Genomic DNA, 22,206 nt, shown 5'->3' on the forward strand with positions numbered 1-22,206 from the left:
CTCAACCCCAAAACCAATCTTGGAAACAAAGTTGGAAAGGAACTTATGGGATAAATCCACAATATCCTAAATATTTTCCTCAAAATACTCCATACCCAACTTCATGTTATCCATACCATCCATATCCACCACAACCACAACCTCAACCACATCCATCTCAAAGATCCACTCCCATTGAACTACTTGTACCACCATGTCCAAACTCACACAAGGAAGTAGATCAACCCACTTACAATGTTGAGGTACAACACTTCCAGACATCTCCTCTTGATCTAAATGGTATTCATCTTAGCTCAAGAGGAGTATTGAAAAAATAGATACTCTCAATCTCATTTAACGACAACATTTAGAAAAAGACGATTCAAATGAGAAGACCAAAGAATCCTGGGTTGCACTTGATGAAGAGCAGACATACAAATCAGAGATTGAGGAAGTTCCACCACCAGATACTTTATGTGTTCAAGAGAATAATCAGCGAAAAGAGGAAGATTTAAATGTCATGGAATAAGATGACACAAAAAGAGATACAAATGTGCAAGAGGGCCAGGGGCATCACAACTATATTGAAATATGGTTGTAGACAATCATTAAATTGCAACAACACACTCTTCTTCAACAATTCTTATTCTCATCTCAATCAAAGCAGTTGGTTTATCATATTCATGTACATGTCAAATCATATATTCCGAGCCTACACATGATTTTATGTGTCATGTTGATGTGCACATGGCTCCATTGGAAGTATTCCTATACTTGAAAGAGATTTTGTTTTCAAGTGGAGTAGGATAGAAAAAAATAAAAAATGAAAAAGAGAAAAATAATAACATCTCGGGTGAAAACCTCTTTTGAGGTGCCTAAGATTGGCTCATTGATTGAAAGCCTCCATGAGGCAGTCAATGGGTTGGAAAAAAGAAAAAAAATATAAAAAGAAAAGATCTTAGGTGAAAATCTCCTTTGAGGTGCCTAGGAAGACCTACTAGTTGAAAACCTCATGAGGTAGCTAGTAGGCCTAAAGGAAAAAAATGAAAAAAATGAATATATATATATATATATATATATATATATATATATATTCTTGCTCCATGTATCTCTCTCTGATGAATACAAGTTCTCTCCAACCTTTGCAAGCAACAAAAACAAGTTAGTATCAAAAGAAAAAGTTGGTGAAAAATCTAGTCAAAGGAAGTCAAAGTTGGGCTTTCTCCTCCTTTTCCCAGATGCTCTAGTAAGACCAAGGCCATGCCAATATGTCACCCTCATCTATTTCCAACATCCACCCATAATTTCCAAGCCTTTCCCATCCATTTCCCTCGGTGTCCTAAAATGCTACATGAAGGTTTTGTTTTGCTACAGGAGGCCAAAATACATAGAGCATAAATTGTTTTTACCATATCTTTAAAACTGTGCATCTATCAGTATACCAGTATATATGTTTCATGTGGGGATGCATATAGATGATGGTAACATGCTCAAGCGATTTTAGTAAATTTTAGTGCACACTTTTCGAGAAATTGACCTCCATCACCTAAAACCATTTTTAATTTTTCTATATATTTGTACATCAATTGGCCAAGATATTTTATGGGGAGGTGCATAAGGATTATGTAAACATGCTCAAAAACTTTCAGGTCAATCCAGTCTACCATTTGAGAGATATGGATAAAACAATTATGCTACAAGAGATTGTCCTAAAATGCTACAGGAATAACAAAAGTTCTATAGGAGGCAGTTCTGATTGGAGAAAGAGGCCAAAAGGAAATGTTGAGATAGGTCCACCAACATCACTTTCATCACCCATCCACTCCATCGAGCCAAAATTCAACTTCAATTTCCACTCTAACATACATAAAAACAAAAACAGAAAAGCTTTGCTTTCAATTTTTCCACCACCTACACCACTTCTTGATGATTTTAACCTTGTCCTTATACCTTTTATGACTTACCATCAATATTACATGCAATATGTGGTCTCAAAATAGGAATTAAGTGACTGCTATAGGAAGGATATTCCTCTTGTAGCAGATTGTACAATAACAACATAACTCAACATCATTTTTTTTTTCACCCACAGAGCAGAAGATCCAACCACCTTGAGCATCATGAATCCATTTTTGAAGTTGATAAGGGGAACACCCTCCTTTGGAGGAAATCCATCGACTCCACCAGTAGCAGATTGGAAACTGGGAAGAAACCTGCACAAAACAATTTTATTAGTCAAGGAATCATCAATCTATGAAGACCTTTGCAGAAGAAAGCAAAGGAAATCAATACCTTCAAGATCATGATGTTATGAGGACCACCTCCAGCATGTAGACATCTCCAAAAATTTGATATCACAGGTAAGCAAAGGTATGCATTGTTCTTCACCTCTCTTATTGAGCATATTATGGTTAAAAAATATTGTTTTCAATGCACACGAGAGAAGGTTTTATAGGTTGAAGGTGGCGAATAAATTTGGTCACCCTCAACTAGTAAGACTACAGTTTACTCAAATACCCATGAAATGTGGAGAAGTCAGAGTGGGGAACGTGATAATTATGACTGGATCACTAAGCACAATGAGCCCACTACCACAAAAAGAAATAAAAGAGTAATGTTCAACTTCAGTTGTATCGATGCTCATTCCCAAAACAATTAGAGAGGATCATTAAGGCATTGAAGGTTGAGCTAGATGCTACCAAGGGTTGCCTAGGGTGCTACAAAAGAGATAAAAAGTTGATTTATAGGTGCTATAGGATCGGGCATAGCTGCTACAGGAGAAACAAGGCTGCTACAGGAGAGATAGACTGTGTGCTACATGAGAAACATATTTTCTACAAGAGAAGTCAATGTGCTACAAGAAAGTCCAGAGAGCTGCAAAAATCCTGATTTTGAGCACCTTTACCCTAGATTTGAAGAGGTACATCTAAGAGAAGGATTGGGAGTATTGAGTTTCCCCTTGGAAAATCACTGTGAAAAATCATGGGGTCAATAGTTTCAATTGAAGAGAGTTGATGGACTCATTAAGGATGCTAATTATCATATATGTTGTCGAGAATGTTCAAAAACTTGTATCATCGGAAAGCATTATGGACATTAACAAGGAGATCTTTCTTAAGACACAAGTACAACCCTAATTATAACTTGGAGAAAAGGATGGATCTACATAAGAAGGAGCTAGAAAATAAGAGGAAGAGGATGGAGTAAGAGAAGATGTGCGTAAATTCCTTCTAAGGTAGCTTGGGATGTTAAGGAGGCCACTAGGGCCATGAATGAGGCACTATTAGGTCACTAAGTTGCTCAGAGGATGAGCAACACTTTCAACAGGGGGGTATGATGGGCCTCCAAATTAGACATAAATTAAGGCCCATCTAAACATCCTTAAGCACATTAAACCTCTCTCTTTTTTCATTAGATGACATATTTTTAGCTTTCATATGTTCATTAGGAAGGATTAGAGATAATTGCATATTTATGCCTAATATTATTTATTTTTGTAGAATATTGTGAGAATATTGGGCAGATAATGAAGATTTGGAGGAGAAGATAATCTAGAAACTTTCTCCCTACTACGGGAGGACCAACATTGGATAATAAATGAACAAGATATTATGAAATTATTGTACAAATTCTGGAGCTTCAATGATTGAGAAAATATAGGAATGTGTTCCTTGTCATTTAAGGCAATTTCCTAGTGTTGGGAAATAGATCCACTTTTTGAGGGATTTTGGAGGGGAAAGATTCCTCATCACTTTGCATAAGTACCAATTCTAATTGGCCTTTAGGGGCATGTATTTCTTAGTCTTCTCAAGGAGAAAACTTGTTATTTAGCAGCTCCACTTTCATTTCTAGCATGGATGTACTTGGATGGATTCAAATAATGAAGTTTGGTTCCATTTTTAGCTTCTAAAGTTTGGTTTCCTTCATAGGAATCTGATTTTCCTTGGGCTTGGCCATCCCAGGAACCTTAGAGCCCTCTTGTACAATTTCCTTATTTCCTTTGATTGTCTTCTTCACTTGCATTTCTTATTTTTTGCATTTACTATTCATGCTTCTTTTGTTGTAGGTTACATTAGTTAAATGATTGAACTAAGTTGTTTTGCAGGTTATTTACAGAGCCACAAGAATGATTCATCCTTAGGACAACTTTGAAAATTCATCTTCTTCATTGAGCTACTTGGATTGGTTTATTAGTTCACAAATCTAGAATTTCTCCAAGTCCCTTGTAGCAAAATAATAGTAATTTTAGGATATTTTTTAGAACATGCTAATGAGATTCATTTGAGTTGATTCCACTTGAATTGGGTCATAAAAATAGTCAAGTTAATAAAAAAAATTACCCTATAGCATTTTCACTTGATTAGGTTAGGCATTTGGTAGGTTAACTAACTCACTAGTTCTTGAATTTCCAGTTTTTAGAGTAGTAATTTTCTGCTATTTTTTGGCACGTGTTAACATGCATATTTTGGAGTGATTCCACTTGGAATGGAGGCCTAAGACATCCTACTTAATAAATAAAAAATTCCCGTCCCATTTTCATTTGATTTACTTGTGCTTTCAGCAAGTTATCCCGCTCCTGTAGCAAAACAGGGCCTCCTGTAGCACCTCATGTAGCACGTGTAAACTTGACCAGATTTGCTCCAAAAGTTTGGTTTTTGTCTCTTATGCTTGAATCATGACCCCTAGGCTCTGAATCCATGATTGAGTAAGATCAAAATACCCCTTAAGCCTTGCCTCTTCTCCATTGCAATTCACCTCTGTAGTTTGGATGAGTGGACAAATTCATGACTTGAAGAGCATTATGATGATTTCCATGATTACTTTATGAAGCACCTTGTGAAATCTATTGAAAAAATATATATTGAATCTAGTGATTAAGAATGATTTCATTTTTTTTCATACATCTTAAGCTATGGTTTCCATTTCCAACATTTCTATTTCTATTCCATAGACTAGGCTTCCTTTTGATGTGCCATTTACATTATGCAAATAGGTTATTGTTTACATTTCTATAGATAGGATTAACATTTACATTCATGCAAAGTAGAATAAAATTTTCTTTCTGCAAAAGTAATTAGATTTCCTTTCTACAAATAAAGTAACATTTCCATTTATGCAATTATTTTAGGCTTAGATTTCATGGCATTCAGTTTATTGCATCAAATCAATGAAAGAAGGACACATTGCATGTTGCACATATAGTGTCGGCACCTCTTAAGTTTGTACAAACCCTGGGTTGATAATTTAAGTTGGTAGCCTTGGGAGTTGCAACATTCTTGTTGCAATACTGAGGCTCATCAAGGATCTTGATAGCAACATACCAAATTTGGGAGGAATATGTATGACTACTATATCCATTACCAAAATTTTTACAGGGATCTGGGCTAAGGTCACTACCTAATATTTGACTAGTCCCAAACATTGCACCTTCTTAGAATCAAAAGTATAGAAATCATGGTAGGCCCTTGTCACTTGCAACTGAAGTTGATCCATAACAAATTTTGGCATTAGATTATGCGATGCTCCATAATATAACATACAGTTATAGAGAAGAAAATATGAACCTTTAGAGTTACATAAAAAGGAGGTACACTCTCATCTTGAATATCAAGAGTTGGGCCAAAAATAACAGAAGGTTTTTCATCTTTCAAACTGATCACATCACCTGTAACATCCACACTTGATGACTATGTCGATTTAGACACTTGCTTCTTATAACCAATATTTCTTGTCAGTTTAGATAAAGGAATTGGAATATTAAATTTTTCTAACTCCTTTTCTACATTAAAAATGAAGGAAACCGACTTTTCCACTTTTGACTAATCTTGAGACTAAGTTTGCTATGTGGAAATGAAGCTTCAACAGTATTATCTTGTGATACATCAAAACCAAATTTCTTTATTGGTCTACCTTGATTTTGTTTTGGCCTTAAATCATATTGTTTATTAAGTTCAACAATTAGAAATTTTGAAAAAACTTGATATTTGGAAACGTCAGAAGATTCCACATTCTGAACTAAAGATTGATTTTTATTTATGGGAATAATAGCACCTTCAAGTGGTTGAAAAACCAAATAATTGATATCATCTACAACTGGTCTTATTTTCTCTATATCTTGATCGTCAATCAATAATGGAGCTTGAATTTGTTGGTCAGTATTTTTTCTTTCTCTCTATAGAATATGTGGTTGGAAAGACCTTCTATAAGGTCCCAAAGGTCTATTTAAATTTTTTGGTGCTTTATCTAGGCTGAATTTCCATTCTTGAGATTTTGTTAGACAAGTTTATTAACATTAAAGTAATCTCATCAATTTTATGGTCTTCTTCCTTAATTTTTAGTGATGAACAAACTTATGTTTTTCTTTAAACTTTCTCTTTACTTTTTCTCTCAACTTCCTTGATGCTTCTCTGTTAGCCTTAAATTCAATTGCATCAGTTTGCATGTCTACCAAAGTTCTATATTTTCTTTCTCTCAACATTAATGCAAAATCATCATCAAAAGCCTTAGAAAATCTAACTTTTGTTGCAGTAACTGGGGGTTTACAATTTGTAGGCATCTTGTTGTAAATTTTATTAAACCTTTTGATGAAATCTGATATAGGTTCATTAGGGTTTCTTTTGAGATCCTCAAACTCAGTTAAATAATAAACAAGATCCTTCTTTATTCCCCATTGATTTATAAAAATATTAGTTAACTCTGCCCATGAACGAATAGAATTTGCCTGCAACTGTCTAAACCAAACTCTAACATTTCCTTCTAATGATTGGATAAACAACCTCATATATACATCTTCATGTTCTATATTCAGATTATCTGCAAAATCCAAAAGTGTAGATAAATGATCTTATGCATATGATCTTGTTTCCCCATAATATCTAGGTAAGTGATTTATATATTTATCAGGGGAACCATGAAGTTGATCTGCTAGTGGTAATATTAATGTTGTGTATCTAGAAGCCACAATTGGTCCCACACCAACCATAATTAGCTGAGAACTTGGTTGTTTAGGAAATGAATGTTTATTAGGGGATGGTTGTTTTGGGATTATAGGTTTTTTTGTAAATTGAGGATGGATGATTAGATTTTTGACTTCAGGAATAAATGTCTCTTGATATTTAGATGCTAGGGGATTTGTATAAACTTTGAACTCCTCTTCAGGTTGATCAGAAGTAGAAGGATAGGTATGAATAACAGAGGATATAAAATATCTCGGTTTGAGTCCAGGTAATTGTAATTCAAGTTCTTCTTCTGTATCAAAATATTTTGAAAGGGACACAAGAAGTTCAAAAGACTCAAGTTGATGAACCAATAGAGCAGTTTGTAGATCTATTCCCTTAGAAAGAAGTTCCAAGACTTTAGGAGGTAGATCATACAAATAAAGAGGTATAGGAATTTGTTCTGGTTTTTTAGGTCGTGAAACTGATTTTGATAGAATAGAAGAAGAAGCTTCAAGTCTATGTTTGAGATAAGACATTTGTACGAGTATCTCTGGATCTGATAAGGGTGTAAATTATTCAAGATCAGAGTGAGATCTAGTGTGTCTTCGTGAAGCCAGATTTATGATTCCGTGGAGTCGCCAAGTGAAATATTTTAGCCTTATGAACCCTTATTCACTATTAAGAGGATAATTTAATATTTGTCCTAGGGAATTATCTTCGAATTTTGTGTCCCCAGTAATGATGCCAAATTGATGTTATACCTTTAGAGACAGTTCTAGGCTCGAGAACTGTGCCAAAGCATCTAAATGAGGACTTGTTTGAAATATGGATGATCAAATATTCAAAATATGTATATTAGTTTATAATCTCTTAACTCTTAAAGACTTCACAAAGTGTTGTCTCAAACTTTAACAATATAAAATCCTTTAATGATTTGTGGTAGATAAGAAAATATCTGATAACTTAATACTCTTCTTGAATACTAAATTATCCAATATACCATATGCATATAGAAGAATCTCTATATCCAACATAGAAACATTTAAGAGATGACAAAAGACAATAATTTAATGATGAAGAGGTACTAATCCAAACAAACGGTTCAATTAGCTAGTCTTAGTGTAGATGATAACTTTGCAATGGGATTTCAGGGAGGTTGACACTCAACCTAGCCTTGCCCAATAATTTTGTATTACCTTAAACATATGAAGAATGACAAAAATGATACACAAACAAAAATCACATGGACACAAATGTTGTTATAAGCTAAAGCAGGAACCCTTTGATTATCTCTAAAATATAAAAATTACAACCAATTTTTTGAGTTTGATCCAAGTATCAATCTTTCTTCATTTGAATTACAAAGTACATATAGAGTTTTTTTTTTTAAATCTCTAACCTATTACAACTTTTTCATGAAAAAAATAAATGTTTATCCAAAAAGATTTGGATAATTATAACAAAATTTCTTAAAAAAGAAATCCTTGACTAATAAAGTGGAATCTGCACACTAATCAAGGATCTTGTTTCTAATTGTTGGCTTTAAATATGCATCTCCTGATTGTGCTCCTGAATGTTCTGCTCTTTGCCAAAATCTTGCTTGAAAACCTACTTCTTGTTCAATTGATAAGTTCAACGAACTTATCCCATTGATCATCTTTTGGACATGAAAACTTTATCACCTTTCTGTAGGCCTCATCTACCTTGGTATACTTTTCAAAAGTCGGTTTACTAACAAAAACATGATGAATTTCATATGAAATAAACAAATCATTTGCTAATAACTGCAGTAAACTTTGACCACTAATAATTCCTTTAACTTTAGCAAATTTTGATTTGTTGAATTTAGGCTTCCGTGATCCATATCAATATTTTGAGAGAGTTTTTGGCAGAAATCACATTATAATTCATTTGTCGACGCATTTCAAGCCAACAAGTGTGGTTCATCGTCAAGACAAGTTGAACCACACTTGTTGGTTCAAAACGTGTCGACAAATGAATTATAATGTGATTTTCGCCGAAAATCTTCTCAATTTTTTTTTGATTTTCCTATCACTATATCATGTAATATTTTCAAATATTCATCCCGCTGAATTAGTTCACCGTGAGAATCCCTCAATGATGGGAGTCCTTTCTATTGAAGAACAAAGAAATTTTTGTTAAGTTTCTTGATCTAAACTTCTAAATTTTCACATTTGTTTTCCAACTGGAACATTAAATTCCTCTTAGTCAACAATTTCCTTACTTCAAGAACTGCATTTGTTCTATCTTCAATTCCTATTTCTTCTAGCTCTTCCCTGCTTTTCGAATTTAGGACTTTGATGATTTTGGTTGCCTTTCCAGGTTTATGGTCCAACTCTTCTTTGATATATTCAAAGGCCCTTTTAGCTTTCTCCAATAGCTATTATTCTACAAAAATGATTTGTATTGAAGACCAAAAATACGAAATTGCAGAATTTATGTCTATCCAAATTTGTTCCTTAGCTTCTAATAAATTTTTTGCACTAACTGATTCATCCAAATATTTTTCACACTGTTTTGTAAGCTTGCAATTATTCTACAACTCTAAAATGTATGCATTTTATGTTTTTATCTTATTTTCCTCTGCTTTTTACAATGATGTCTTCAACTTCTCAATTTATACATATCTTAATGATAGATCAACGATTGCTTTTGATAATTGCTCTGTTGAATCATGACTTGTTGATCTTGTCTCCACTACTAAAACTCCTTCACTAACATTTTTTTCTTTCTCCTTTAATAGCTTTTCCATATCTGCCTCCATTTTTTGTATTTGCATATTCTTCTCCACAATTATATGCAATATGTCTTCCTTTTCCGTTTCAAGTTCTCCCGCCTCCTAAGATTGAGGATGCTCTGTCATTGGTAAATTTAATCTATTTCATAATGCTTGAATATCTGCATTTCTATTTTTTATGATCTCCTACATTGCATCAACATTGTTAGGATCCAATCATAATTTGATGATAATATCATCTAAATTTTTTATCCTTGTATCCTTGGCCAATGATGACATTCTTTCTAGCTCAATTGAGAGTGAATGTTATTCAAAGAAGTTTACAATCTTGAAACAACCATGGAAGAACTTGTCAAAGAAGAGTAGATCATTTCACCCATTTGCTTATGTATTTGTATCTAGTCTATAGGGTGATTTTTTTTTTGTATCAAAAGAAAATAAGGAGGTTTTGGAGTACCGAACATGCAGTGTGGTGTTGCCTAAAGTGAAGTGTGGTGTTGCCTGAAGTGCAGAGTGGTGCTGCTTGAGGTGGAGTGTGGTGTTTCCTGCAGTGATTAACCAGTAAACTGAATATTCACTCATAATTAACTCATGCATGTCAGATAAGAGAAAGAACCAGTTGAGATTGGAGTTCAAGGACAATTTACTATCAGTCGTATGATCATCCAAATTGTAGAGGTGGTGCATGCAGTCAGAGGAAGGCCTATGAGGACTATGTAATTCATATTGAGGAATTTCCCTAATTAATAGGGGGATAATTCCCAAGGAAACATCACAAGGAAATAGGGACATGGGCAAGCTATAAATTAGTTAAGTATTGGCTTGAGCTTGTCCAGGAAGGAGTGAGACAGATTGAGATAATGCATAGGTTGCTCGGGCTTAAGCAAAGCATTGTAATCTTCTCATATTTTTTAACTAATGAAATATACAGATAGGAGGGGTTTTTATTTGTGGTTTTCCCTAGGAAATCATTGTGTTATGTGTTGATTGAATTTTTTCTCTTGTATGCTTCGTGATTTCGCGATCATTTAACTTTTTCCGTTGATGAGTAGAGTAGATTCAAGTCTATTGTTTTAGCATATTACAATTAGCAGTTTGAATCTACAAGGAATTTCTACATGATATCAAAGCTAGATTTGTAAAAATTTCTACATGGTACCGGAGCTAGATTTGTAAAAATTTCTACATGGTATGGGAGTTGAAATCACAATAGAAGAGAAGAATTTGAAGTTGTCCTTGTAGATTGATGGAGCTCGAGTTCAAGGAAGATCTAGAAGACCCTATGTGTAGACTTCTTAATGGAGCAAGAAGGTTAACGGAGCCAATGTTTAGTGACACAAAAAAGAGTTTTGATCATTGAGGAGTAGAGATATTTCCCATAGGGAGTTCGAGACTAAGAGGGAGTCTAGTTTCAGAGGGAGAAACCCTATGGAAACTAGTACTTCAGGATCTGGGGAGATCAGACTCATTATTGCAGTTGTTGCAACAACAACAGAGGAGTAGCAACAATAATATGAGTAGATCAGATTTAGCTCATGCATGCAAAGCCTTAAGGACCAAGGAAAAGGTTATAGATTTTGTGGTTGAGAGGGAGCATGGATTACCTCTCAAGAAGCAGAGAGGATATCGAGTGGAGATATCCACTCGAGAAGAGACCTCCAGCAGGAGGAGAGTTCTATCCAAGTGGGAAGAAGGAGTACATGCAGTCGTACCTCCAGGTGAGAGGTGGGACGATGTGAAGCAATAGTCCCAAGAGTGCAGAAATTTGGGCAAGGACCATTGAGGTGTTTTTGTCTCATCGATCATTACCTTGCTAAAGGGACCCACAGTATTTAGTAGTAGGAGAATTAATATCAGTCAGATATTGAAGAGTGCAGAGCAGTATTGACAGCACAGTAGGAGGCTAAGTAGCAGAGTTAGTAGCATGACATTTTTCCTAGTAGATAGTTGCAGATTTATTAAGTGATTAATTTTTATTAAATTTTGGATGCTTTTCAGTTTCAGATGTTGCAGTAGAAACAACAATAGTGGCACGAGTTGCATGTAGAACATTCCAAAGATACTGGATTGGGATATATGTGAATCCTTTTCTTGTTGAGAGGGAGTGTTGAAAATTGCAACAAGAAATGTTGAAAATAACATCAAGAAAGATCCTGATTTAATTTTGTCCTTGAATTAAATTAGGAATAAAATTGTAATTCCACATCTCATGACAACTTGTATTAGTTAACTAAGTTAATTTCACTTAGTTGGCTTAGTTAATTTGATTTGAGGGTCTAACTAGAGTCACGTAGAGTGTCTCCTACATTATAAGAACCTTGGTTGAGTTTATTTTGAGTTGTAATTAATTCATTCAGTTTAACTCAGTTAAAGTCAGTTAAAGTAGTTCTAACTATTGGAGGAACTAGTGTGAGGTCTATCAGTGTGGTGTTGCCTAAAGTGCAGTATGGTGATGCCTAAAGTGTAGTGTGGTGCTACATAAAGTGAAGTGTGGTGCTGCCTGAAGTGCAGTGTGGTGTTTCCTGAAGTGGAGTGTGGTGCTGCCTGCAGTGATCAACCAATAAATTGAAGATTCACTCATAATTAACTCATGCATGTCAGATCAGAGAAAGATCCAGTTGATATTGGAGTTCAGGGACAATTTACTATCAGTTTCATGAACATCTGAGTTGTACAGGTGGTGCATGTAGTTAGAGGAAGGCCTATGAGGATTTCACAATTCATATTGAGAAATTTCCCTAATTAATAGGGGGATAATTCCCAAGGAAACGACACAAGGAAATAGGAACTTGGGAAATCCGAAAATTGGTTAAGCATTGGCATGGGCTTGTCTAGGAAGGAGTGAGACATATAGAGATAGTGTGGAGGTTGCTTGGGCTTGCACAAAACATTGTAATCTTCTCATATTTTATGAATAATGCAATATACAGATAACAGGGTTTTTTAGCCGTGGCTTTCCTTAGGAAATCATTGTGTTATGTGTTGATTGAATTCTTTCTCTTGTATGCTTCATGATTTCGTGATCGTTTAATTCTTTCTGCTAATGAGTAGAGTAGTTTGGAGTCTATTGTTTTAGCATATTATAATTAGCAGTTTGAATCTACAAGGAATTTCTAAAATTTCAGCTGACACCCTTGGGACTGCATCACCATTAAGAAGGCAGAGTGATAAATACAAAAATTGGTCCACAAAATCACTAAATGAATACCCTTCTAAATTATTTCTAACTAATGAGGTTCAGTGAATAACAAATTGTGGTTTCCCTTGTGAATCAAACTTCTATAGTGGCATATTAAACTTGTCAACTTGATGGTATAAGAACATGTAAACTAACACAGATTGACGTTTGAAGGCTCTTTCAACATTGAACTTTAATAATTTCTCATGAATGTTATCTGAGATAAACTAGATAAAATTGAATAGAACAGAAGGCTTTTTTCCAGATGAAAAGACAAACATGAACCCTAGAATAACCTCATCAACCCATTCATCACTTTGATAACCTAACAAACCATGGAAATTATTTGTCTGTACATTTAAGAAAATATGGTTGAGGAATAAGGCAGATTAGCACGCAACATTTCAAATCCTTCTGGTAAAAATGACTCAAAAATATTGGTTCTCTCTTGAAATGTAAGCTTTTGGTAAATTTCCATTAATGACTCGACTAAAAAGGAATGCAGGGAACTTGGAGGATTAATTTGTAAATCTTGAAGAATAGACTCTGTTGTTATATAGAACAAAGTTTCACCATTTCTGGCTACTACTGCACTCTTTCTAGGTAAACATCTCTTTTTGCACTAGGAGAAAAACTCAGGAAAATGATGAGTTTGAGGAAAGACAAATTAAGGCAACATGGATTCCAAGACTAAACTCATCACTGGCATCTTCAAGCTTTTGAAAAGACCAATTTTGTAATTCATATAAATCAAACTGACACTTGGTCTGTAAAATCTTAAAATCTAAGTCTACTAATGGTAATTCATCTAAATTCGGGATTGTAAGAAACATGGGATATTCAACCTGTGACTTGATTTTTCCTTTCAAAGTATTCATTTTGAAGTTAAACAGAGAGTAGGAAGATTTGAATACCCGGTAAGGTTGCAGATGATGAAGGAAAATCCTGTGTGATCTTAGAACTTTTCTGTTGCTTAGTTGCTCTGTGAACACTACAAATCTGAGAAAAGTGACCAGACAAATTTGGAACAAACTTGGCTTTAGAGGAAATCAAATATTTGTTGCTGATTTTAATGATCCGATTTTAATGATCAGAGCATTTTACGAATATTTGAATGTTGGTGGGAATTAAATGTAACATTTGGTGGCTATTCATTGACAAATGGTGGAGGAAATAACACGAACTTATTTGGCAGAAAAATGCTTAACGGGGTAGCGGCATTATAAAATTGGCAGAAATGACAACTAGCAAGAAGGCGGTTTGAAGGGGAGGTGAAGTGGTATATGGTTTTGAGTGGGGGCGGGGGGAGGGTGCGCAATGCACGAGAACTCACCACATTTGTGAATGCGAAACACCCCCCTCCCCTAGTTAAACGTCGGGAGTGCGGGGGGGGAAGGTGTCGCAATTCTTGTGAAATGTCGATTACAGGGGATGAGATTTGAGCCATTGAAATTTGTGTGGAGTTTATGATGCACTTTATTGGCGAAAAGACCAATAAAAACTATATTATTTGTGGAAAATCAAAACTTGAAGCGACATTTATAAAAATATGCTGATTTATTACAACATTCAAAGCATAGCCTTCTTTTGAAAATTTTCTTTGCAGGAAAATTATATAGGTGGAAAAATGTTACAACGGAGTTAGTGTAACATTTTTTTTGAGATAACAATGAATCAGTATAAATTACATTTTTTTGAGATAGTGTAATTTCATAATTGGCTTCCACTCTCAATCTTTTGATATGAAATTTGTATCTAAGATTTGTTAAAGAGTAAACTCTATTGATTTGATTTTCTTTTCCCACTGTTCCACTGTTACACATTCATTGATTTACATTTTTTTTTATAACTTTTTATAAAATTTAGTATTACAATTTCAAATCAATAAAATAAAATAAAAATTATAATAAAATATTGGGATGAAATAGCTTGATTAATTAAAAACGTTTTTATTTTAATAATGATGAATCAACATTTTTATTTTAACAAAAAATAATCAGTAACACGTTGAAGTAGCTATTTACAGAGATGGGTATTTGCTATGGAACTAGGTCTATTAGTGATCCAGGTGGATATTGTTGGCTACTTTTCTATTTTGCTTGGACCCCAAAACAATTTCTTTTCAATTTCCTTAGTCTAGCATAACTTTCTATTTTTGGCATTTTTTTGGGTCCTAAACTTCCGAAGCCATTTCGAGAGCCTAACTGGCGTTTTTTTGAAAAATGTGGTAAGCCTGTAGCCAATAAGGCAGGGGGTTTCCATAAAGGGAGAGACTCGCTGGGAAATATTGTTGTTCTCGGATAGATCTTTCTAGCGAGGTATCATGTGTGCCAAACATAGATCATATGCCCAAATTACGACCCCAGAAAGTTGGCATTCCAACTAATCCCAATGGGGCCCACAATCTTTTTGCGCTTCATCTCCTATGGTTAGCTTTTTGAATGTTTGGGATTTCCATTGTTTCTTAATAATAAAAGACCTCTGAGCTTCATTGTAACATAGTTGAAAAGGTAAGTAGTCGTCACATTCTTCTCAAAGATAAGCTACCATCGCCCAAGCTAGTTTGTTTCCATTATGCATGTAAATAGTTTTCAGTATTTGTTATTAACTGAGTGAAGTTCAATTTTCGTTGTAGCTCTATGTTTTTGTTTAAATATGTATTTCATTTCCTTCCTACATAAATCTAGATCAATTAGGCGACCTGGTTATTGAGTGGAATGAATATATCATGGACCTCTTACAGGCTAGCATTTTATTGACACAACAAGCAGACCAACTAGTATGGAAAGACATTAATGAAGATGAGAATGTAATGAGGTTTGTGACTTATCTCTATATTACAAATGGACTACGCTCACATGACAAAGATTAACAGTTTTAGAGATTATGGAAGTGGAGGACTCTTTTTAAAAATAAAATATTTTGTTGGTTGCTCTTAAAGAATTGTGTCCTCATGTGGGACAACTTGAAAAGGAGAGGTTTTAGTGGACTTGGACTATGTTCTTTATGTAGGGATGAAGATGAATCAATAACACATCTTTTTTTGCAATGTTCTTTTGCCCAAGGTATTTGGGAAGGAGTTTAAGGAGACATGAGAATACATTTTATCTGGTAACTGGTCTCTATTTTGGAATGCTTGTAGGGTTGGAACCAAAGGAATAACAAACATACTGCCTTACCATTATTCATATTCTGGTGCATTTGGAAAAAAAAGAATCTTCTTATCTTTGGAGGTAAGGAACCTTCCATTTAGAAATGCATTCTGCATATAGTTGCTTTCTATCTGGAATTGGGGCACAAGGAGAAGATCTACACAAAGTTATTCAAAAACATGAATTATTTGGTAATTTCCCTAAGGAATATTTTGATGGGGCTAATGTTAACTTGAGATGAGGTAGCGTTGGAATCATATATATGAGAAAATCACATTTTATTAAGTTGTGCATGAATAGTGGACATGGTACTAATCACATGGCAGAATTGATTTCTTTATGGTGTATTTTATATGTTGCATATTTCTGATAGGTGAATATTTTGCCAGTCTTTGGGGACTCCTCACTCACCAGACTCGTGATGAATAGGGCTAGACTTAAAGCCACGTCCTAGTACTTTTGAAACCAGAAAATTAGATTGATAGAGGAGTCCTTCAACTAGATTTTATATCATCACATCTCTCCAGAATTGAGCACAACTCGAGATATTGTCTCAAACAATGGTATTTGTAAGGTGGAGGGAATTTTATATATTGAGGAATTCAAGGACAGGGTTGTTATAGAAGGAGGACAAAAGCCCATCTTTACTCTACAATAGCAATATTATTTTTGTATTTTGGGAGTGTAAGAATCTGCATATGTCCATTTTGGTGCTAGTTAGAGGATATAAATATATGGGATGAGAACCTTAGAGGATATAAATATATGGGATGAGAACCTTAGGACATAACAACATATTATATTTTGAGAATATATATGTAAAGATAAAATGTGAAAAATGATATGTACTATTTAGATTTGATGCAAATATTTACCTACATAATGCAAAATGTTCAAAAAAAAGTAAATGGATCTTTTGACGATTCAATTAAAACATAGTTGTTTTTAGCGCTACTTTTTGGACTTTCCAGAAAAATTTGAGGTGAAATCTTGATTTGTGCTATTTAAACTGGTATTTTTTTACTGTATATATAGATTCAATACCCTGAAGAACCCCTAGGGCACTTCGATTGTGCAAGGGTTACCCATCTAGATTCATACCGTGAAAAACCCCTAAGGCACTTCGATTGTGCAAGGGTTACCCATCTGGATTCAGCACCCTGAAAAACCCCTAAGGCATTTCGATTATGCAGGGCCATCAAACTTGTGAAAACTTCAAAAATTCTAACTTAAAACAACTCTAATTAAAATAACTAATAGTATTTAACAAACAAACAAATTTCACTACAACATCCGACGACCTCATCTTCTCCAATTAAATCGAAAGCTATAACGACAATCCGATCAAAAGCATGTGTATTCTTAAAAAGCTTGAGCTTTTTCAAAAGCCTGTCCATCAACCAATCCCTGTCAGTCCTTACAAACACCAAAGGCTGACAAATGAGAGGATTAAATGCTGTGAAGGCAGTCTGTTAATACCAACAAACAAATGACTAATTACTTTCATGGTCAGGCTGTGAGTACAACTCCAGAAAAGCAAATCTGTTAAGGTGACACATAGCCCAAGCATGAAGGGGAAATGATTAGAAGAATACATCAGCAAGAAAAAAAATAAAAATAAATGCAGCCTGCACAATGTAGGAATGTACTGTGCACTCTCTGCACCTGTTTTTTTTGGGCTTTTAAAACAAATTCTTTTGAGGGTTGTGTAAGACTATGTGTAGGCACGGCCTCTTGTTTTTAACGGAGTAGGATGATGGTTAATCATTTGGTTATTTTAAAAAAAATTTACAAAAAATTTAACCTTTTTCTAACCGATCCAGTAAAGCAATTTTTGGTATTTTTGTTTTTTTAACCAAATTTCACGTATACATGCTGTAGGTTCCCAGCTTGCTAAATCAAGCTAAATTCATTTGTATAATAACAATTAACAATTCCAGTAAATATATAACAAATTTTAACAAAATTCTAACCCCGAATACCAGTAAACATCCCCAAAAAAAATTTCAAATTATTGGTTACTTTTGTTATTTTTGGATTATCAAATTATTTACAAATTATGCTGATCAAGATTCTTGTGCTAACATATAGGGTTGATGTATTGTCTATAATATATAGGGTTGATGTATTGTCTATAATTATATAGAACGGTAAAGGTAAACTATTTATATAATTTTAGAATTATAAAAGTAAATAATTATGTTTTTCTTGGAGTGAATTTCAGATAAAATTGTTTTTCATTATATTATAAAATAAAAATAAATTTAGTTTATACATTAAATTTGTGATGGGGTGTTTTGTTAAAATATTTTAAGGCAAAAATGTGAAAGTGCAAATTCTGTGGACACAAATTCAATAATAATTATTGTTCTTCAAAGTTGAACATGGAAAACATTATTTCCTATATACATTTTGACTTAATCAAATTACATAAAAATAAAATTATTAATTAATTTTTTTACTCTTTTAAAGTACAATAAATAAAATAAAATAATAATTATAATTAATAATTAAACCAGATTCATTTTAATTTTGGAAATCTCTTTTTTTTCACTTTAAAAGAAGTTTGTTTTTCAAAAGATTTGAAAGACTCTTGATCTCTCAAAACTTAGTAGATCCAGAGTTAAGATGGATTTAGACTGGTAAATTAGTGGGACAAAAACCAATTACAATTCCAAAGATTAAAATATTGTTAAATATACATAAACATTTTTTCCCTCTAAATTTTTGTAAATTTGCATCATCTCAATGTTTTTCCATGAATACAAATTAGTATGCCCCAAACCAAATACTATTCCAAAAAATAAAATATTACTAAATTTATTTGTATAATAACAATTAACAATTTCAATAAATATATAACAAATTTTAACAAAATTCTAACTACCTGATTCTAACCACCTAATACCAATCACCTAATACCAGTGAACATCCCCAAAAAAATTCAAATTATTGATTACTTCTGTTATTTTTGGATTATCAAATTATTTACAAATTATGCTGGTGAAGATTCTTGTACCAACATATAGCTTTTATTTATTGTCTATAATTATATAGAACGGTAAAGGTAAACCATTTATATAATTTTAGAATTATAAAAGTAAATAATGATATTTTTTGAGTAAATTTCAAATAAAATTGTTTTTCATTATGTTATAAAATATAAATAAATTTAGTTTATACATTAAATTTATGATGGGGTGTTTTGTTAAAATATTATAGGACGAAAAATTGAAAGTGCAAATTCCGTAGACACAAATTCAATAATAATTATTGTTCTTCAAAGTTGAAGATAGAAAATTTTGTCTCCTATAAACATTTTGATTTAATCAAATTACATAAAATAAAATTATTAAATATTTTTTTTACTCTCTTGAATTACAATAAATAAAATAAAATAATAATTATAATTAATAATTAAACCAGATTCATCTTAATTTTGGATATACCATGTACAAAGTGAGATCAAATATCTTTTCACTCTAAAAGAGGTTTACCTTTCCACAGATTTGAAAGACACTCAATCTCTCTCAAAACTTAGTAGATCCAGAATTAAAATAGATTTAGACTAGTAAATTAGTGCGACAAAAACCAAATACAAATTTAAAAATTAAAATATTGCTAAATATACATAAACATTTTTTCCCTCTAAATTTATGGATACTTGCCCCATCTCAATGTTTTTCCATGAATACAAATTAGTGTACTCCAAACCAAAAACTATTCCAAAAAATAAAATATTGCTAAATATACCTTTTTTTCTCTAAAATTTGGACGCTTGCACTATGAGAGTTAACAATCCCAGAGTTTCGCCAACCAAATGTAAATTCAAGCTTAAACTCATTACAAAATTTAGAATGATAGATTTAGGAATGCTTTCAAAACCTAGTCAGGAAAGCTGCACCACCACCAAAAGAAGTGTTTTCGTGCCAGTTGTGCCAGGGGTACTCATCATGCCAAAATCACTTAAAAAATTGTATATGGTTTCATTCCTTCCAAACTCAGGCCATGTCAGCAGTGCAAATCATAACGACATAGAATCACGAGGGAACGCCTGACCCTCCATTAACAACTCGTTAGTTCTGTCCTTATTTCAGCTTTAAGTCATTCACCTTAACGGTCCAAAATGTCCATATCCAGCTTGCAGGAATTAAATTAGTGGACTGATAAATCAAGCAAACTGGATATATTTGGCCACCAGCACAAACCAACTTCGTATTTTCCAAATAAAATAATTTATCTGTAAGTGCACCATTCACCACTATCTAGGTTTCTTGTTCCAAGGCTCTTTACAGAGGAGCATCCATTCTAACAGCCACAAAAACCAGCTGCAGCTGCACTCCCTGATTTCCCTCCATAATCTCTTCCAACCTACTTGCTTAGCCTATTGGTTTCTCTATTCTTTTGTCAAACTGGGGACTACTGTCAATGTCCTCAACAATTAGAATTCCAAAACCTTTTCAGGACAACCCTGTCAAGTCTGAGCTTATCTAGACTGCACGCTGTCTTTTCTGTTCCTTACAACCATAACATTTGTGCATCTAACTCATAGTTTGTTTCCTGGCCAACGCCGGCTTAAATGACACTTCTTAACCAGTGTCTAGTACAATCCATCCCTGCAGCTCAGAGAGAAAGGAAAGGGGGAAATCAAATCCTTAGTACACAATATTCCTTTGGGGATATAAGAATAATCAGTCATAATTGCAAAAACTGAAGAGACCCAGTATTGGAAATCTTATGTTGTATGCTATATATTCACAAAGTAGATTCACCCAAACAAATATACTCACAAAGTATATTTGATCAAAATCCTGTTGTAGGACTGGTTTTTGTAATTTTGAGCTGGGTTCAGATATAACTCTCTCAGGCACCGACATTCTAGCACTGGCTGTGACTTGGTGAAAACAAAGATACTCGGTAAGTATATTTGTTCAAAATTCATGTTGTAGTTCTATTCCAAAATTTAGAGTACTTTGTTCAAAACAAATATATCCCCATATATACAGGAATCAGAATTTAATGTTACAAGAGTGATGGTTATCTTAGGAAGTATATTGATCAAACCCAGAAAGTATATTTAGTCCAAACTCCATGCTGCAGAAAGTATACTGATTAAAATTTCAAATAATTTCAGGAAGTATATTTGATCAAGGCCACATAAAGTCCTGGGGATTAGAATATACTCAGAAAGTAAGTATATTGATTAGAAGAAATATTACCCATGTCAAGAAAACGGTCCCAATGTGTGAGTTTCAGCCCTGATGTATTGGAAAAGGCTGCTCAAAGAGCAAGCCCAGAAAAAGACAACATGAGCAGAAGCAAAAGAAGTAAGGCAAAGGCATGTGGGAGACTGAGGAACAAGCTGTGCATTCCAAGGCTGTGCCGGAGCTCGAGTCTCTGTCTGGCCCCACTGAGGGTGCTGGAACGTTTAGTGCGTGCACTTTTCCATTCATGCTCAAAGAATGGATCTTCTTCTCCTCCTACTTGTGAGAGGAATCATCACCCTTCTGCAATCAAGTGCTATCCAGGCCATTTTTCACCAGATTTGCATTATACAGAGGTCATTGAAGACTGCATTGAATTCTTCAAGAAATCCTCTTGCACAGACCAGAGAGTCCCTTGAGTAGCTTTCTTCTCCATTCTGTTAGGCAAAAAATGTTATGCACTACAGCATTAAGGGCACCTATCCATGACTGTTGATAGTCACCTTGCATTTGTATGAAGAAATGTTGATCTGAGTTAATCAACTTGTTTGGTTTCTGTGTTGTATGTTATTTTTCTTATGCTTTGGTTACTATCCTGGAGCAACATCACTGATCATTGTATTCTTTTTCTAGCTTCAGCACCTCTATTGTTAGCCTATCATAATAAAAAACTCAATGAGAGATTCTTGACTATAACACCAGTTCTGGCTGTCCAGCACCATGCTCTTCAAAAATCATGCACACTACGCATATGGGTTTGAGGGAAGAATGCAGAGCTTATGCTTTTTCTTGGCAAATAAAATTTTATTAACACAAGCATGATATACATAAAATATGGCCATGGTATAAGTCTAAAATTCAACGTTTGGCTCATCTAGGTCTCTTGAAAAATTGCTATCTATGCTAAAGCCCAGAACAAGAAGCCAAAACCATGAAAGATATTATAATTAGGCTCGGCTTGACCTTTTAACTGCTGTGAAGGAGGGGCAGCTTGCTT

This window comes from Pinus tabuliformis, chromosome 9 (genome assembly GCF_031772625.1).
Source record: "Pinus tabuliformis cultivar Carrire ecotype Pingquan chromosome 9, CPIR1, whole genome shotgun sequence".
Lineage (NCBI taxonomy): Eukaryota > Viridiplantae > Streptophyta > Pinopsida > Pinales > Pinaceae > Pinus > Pinus tabuliformis.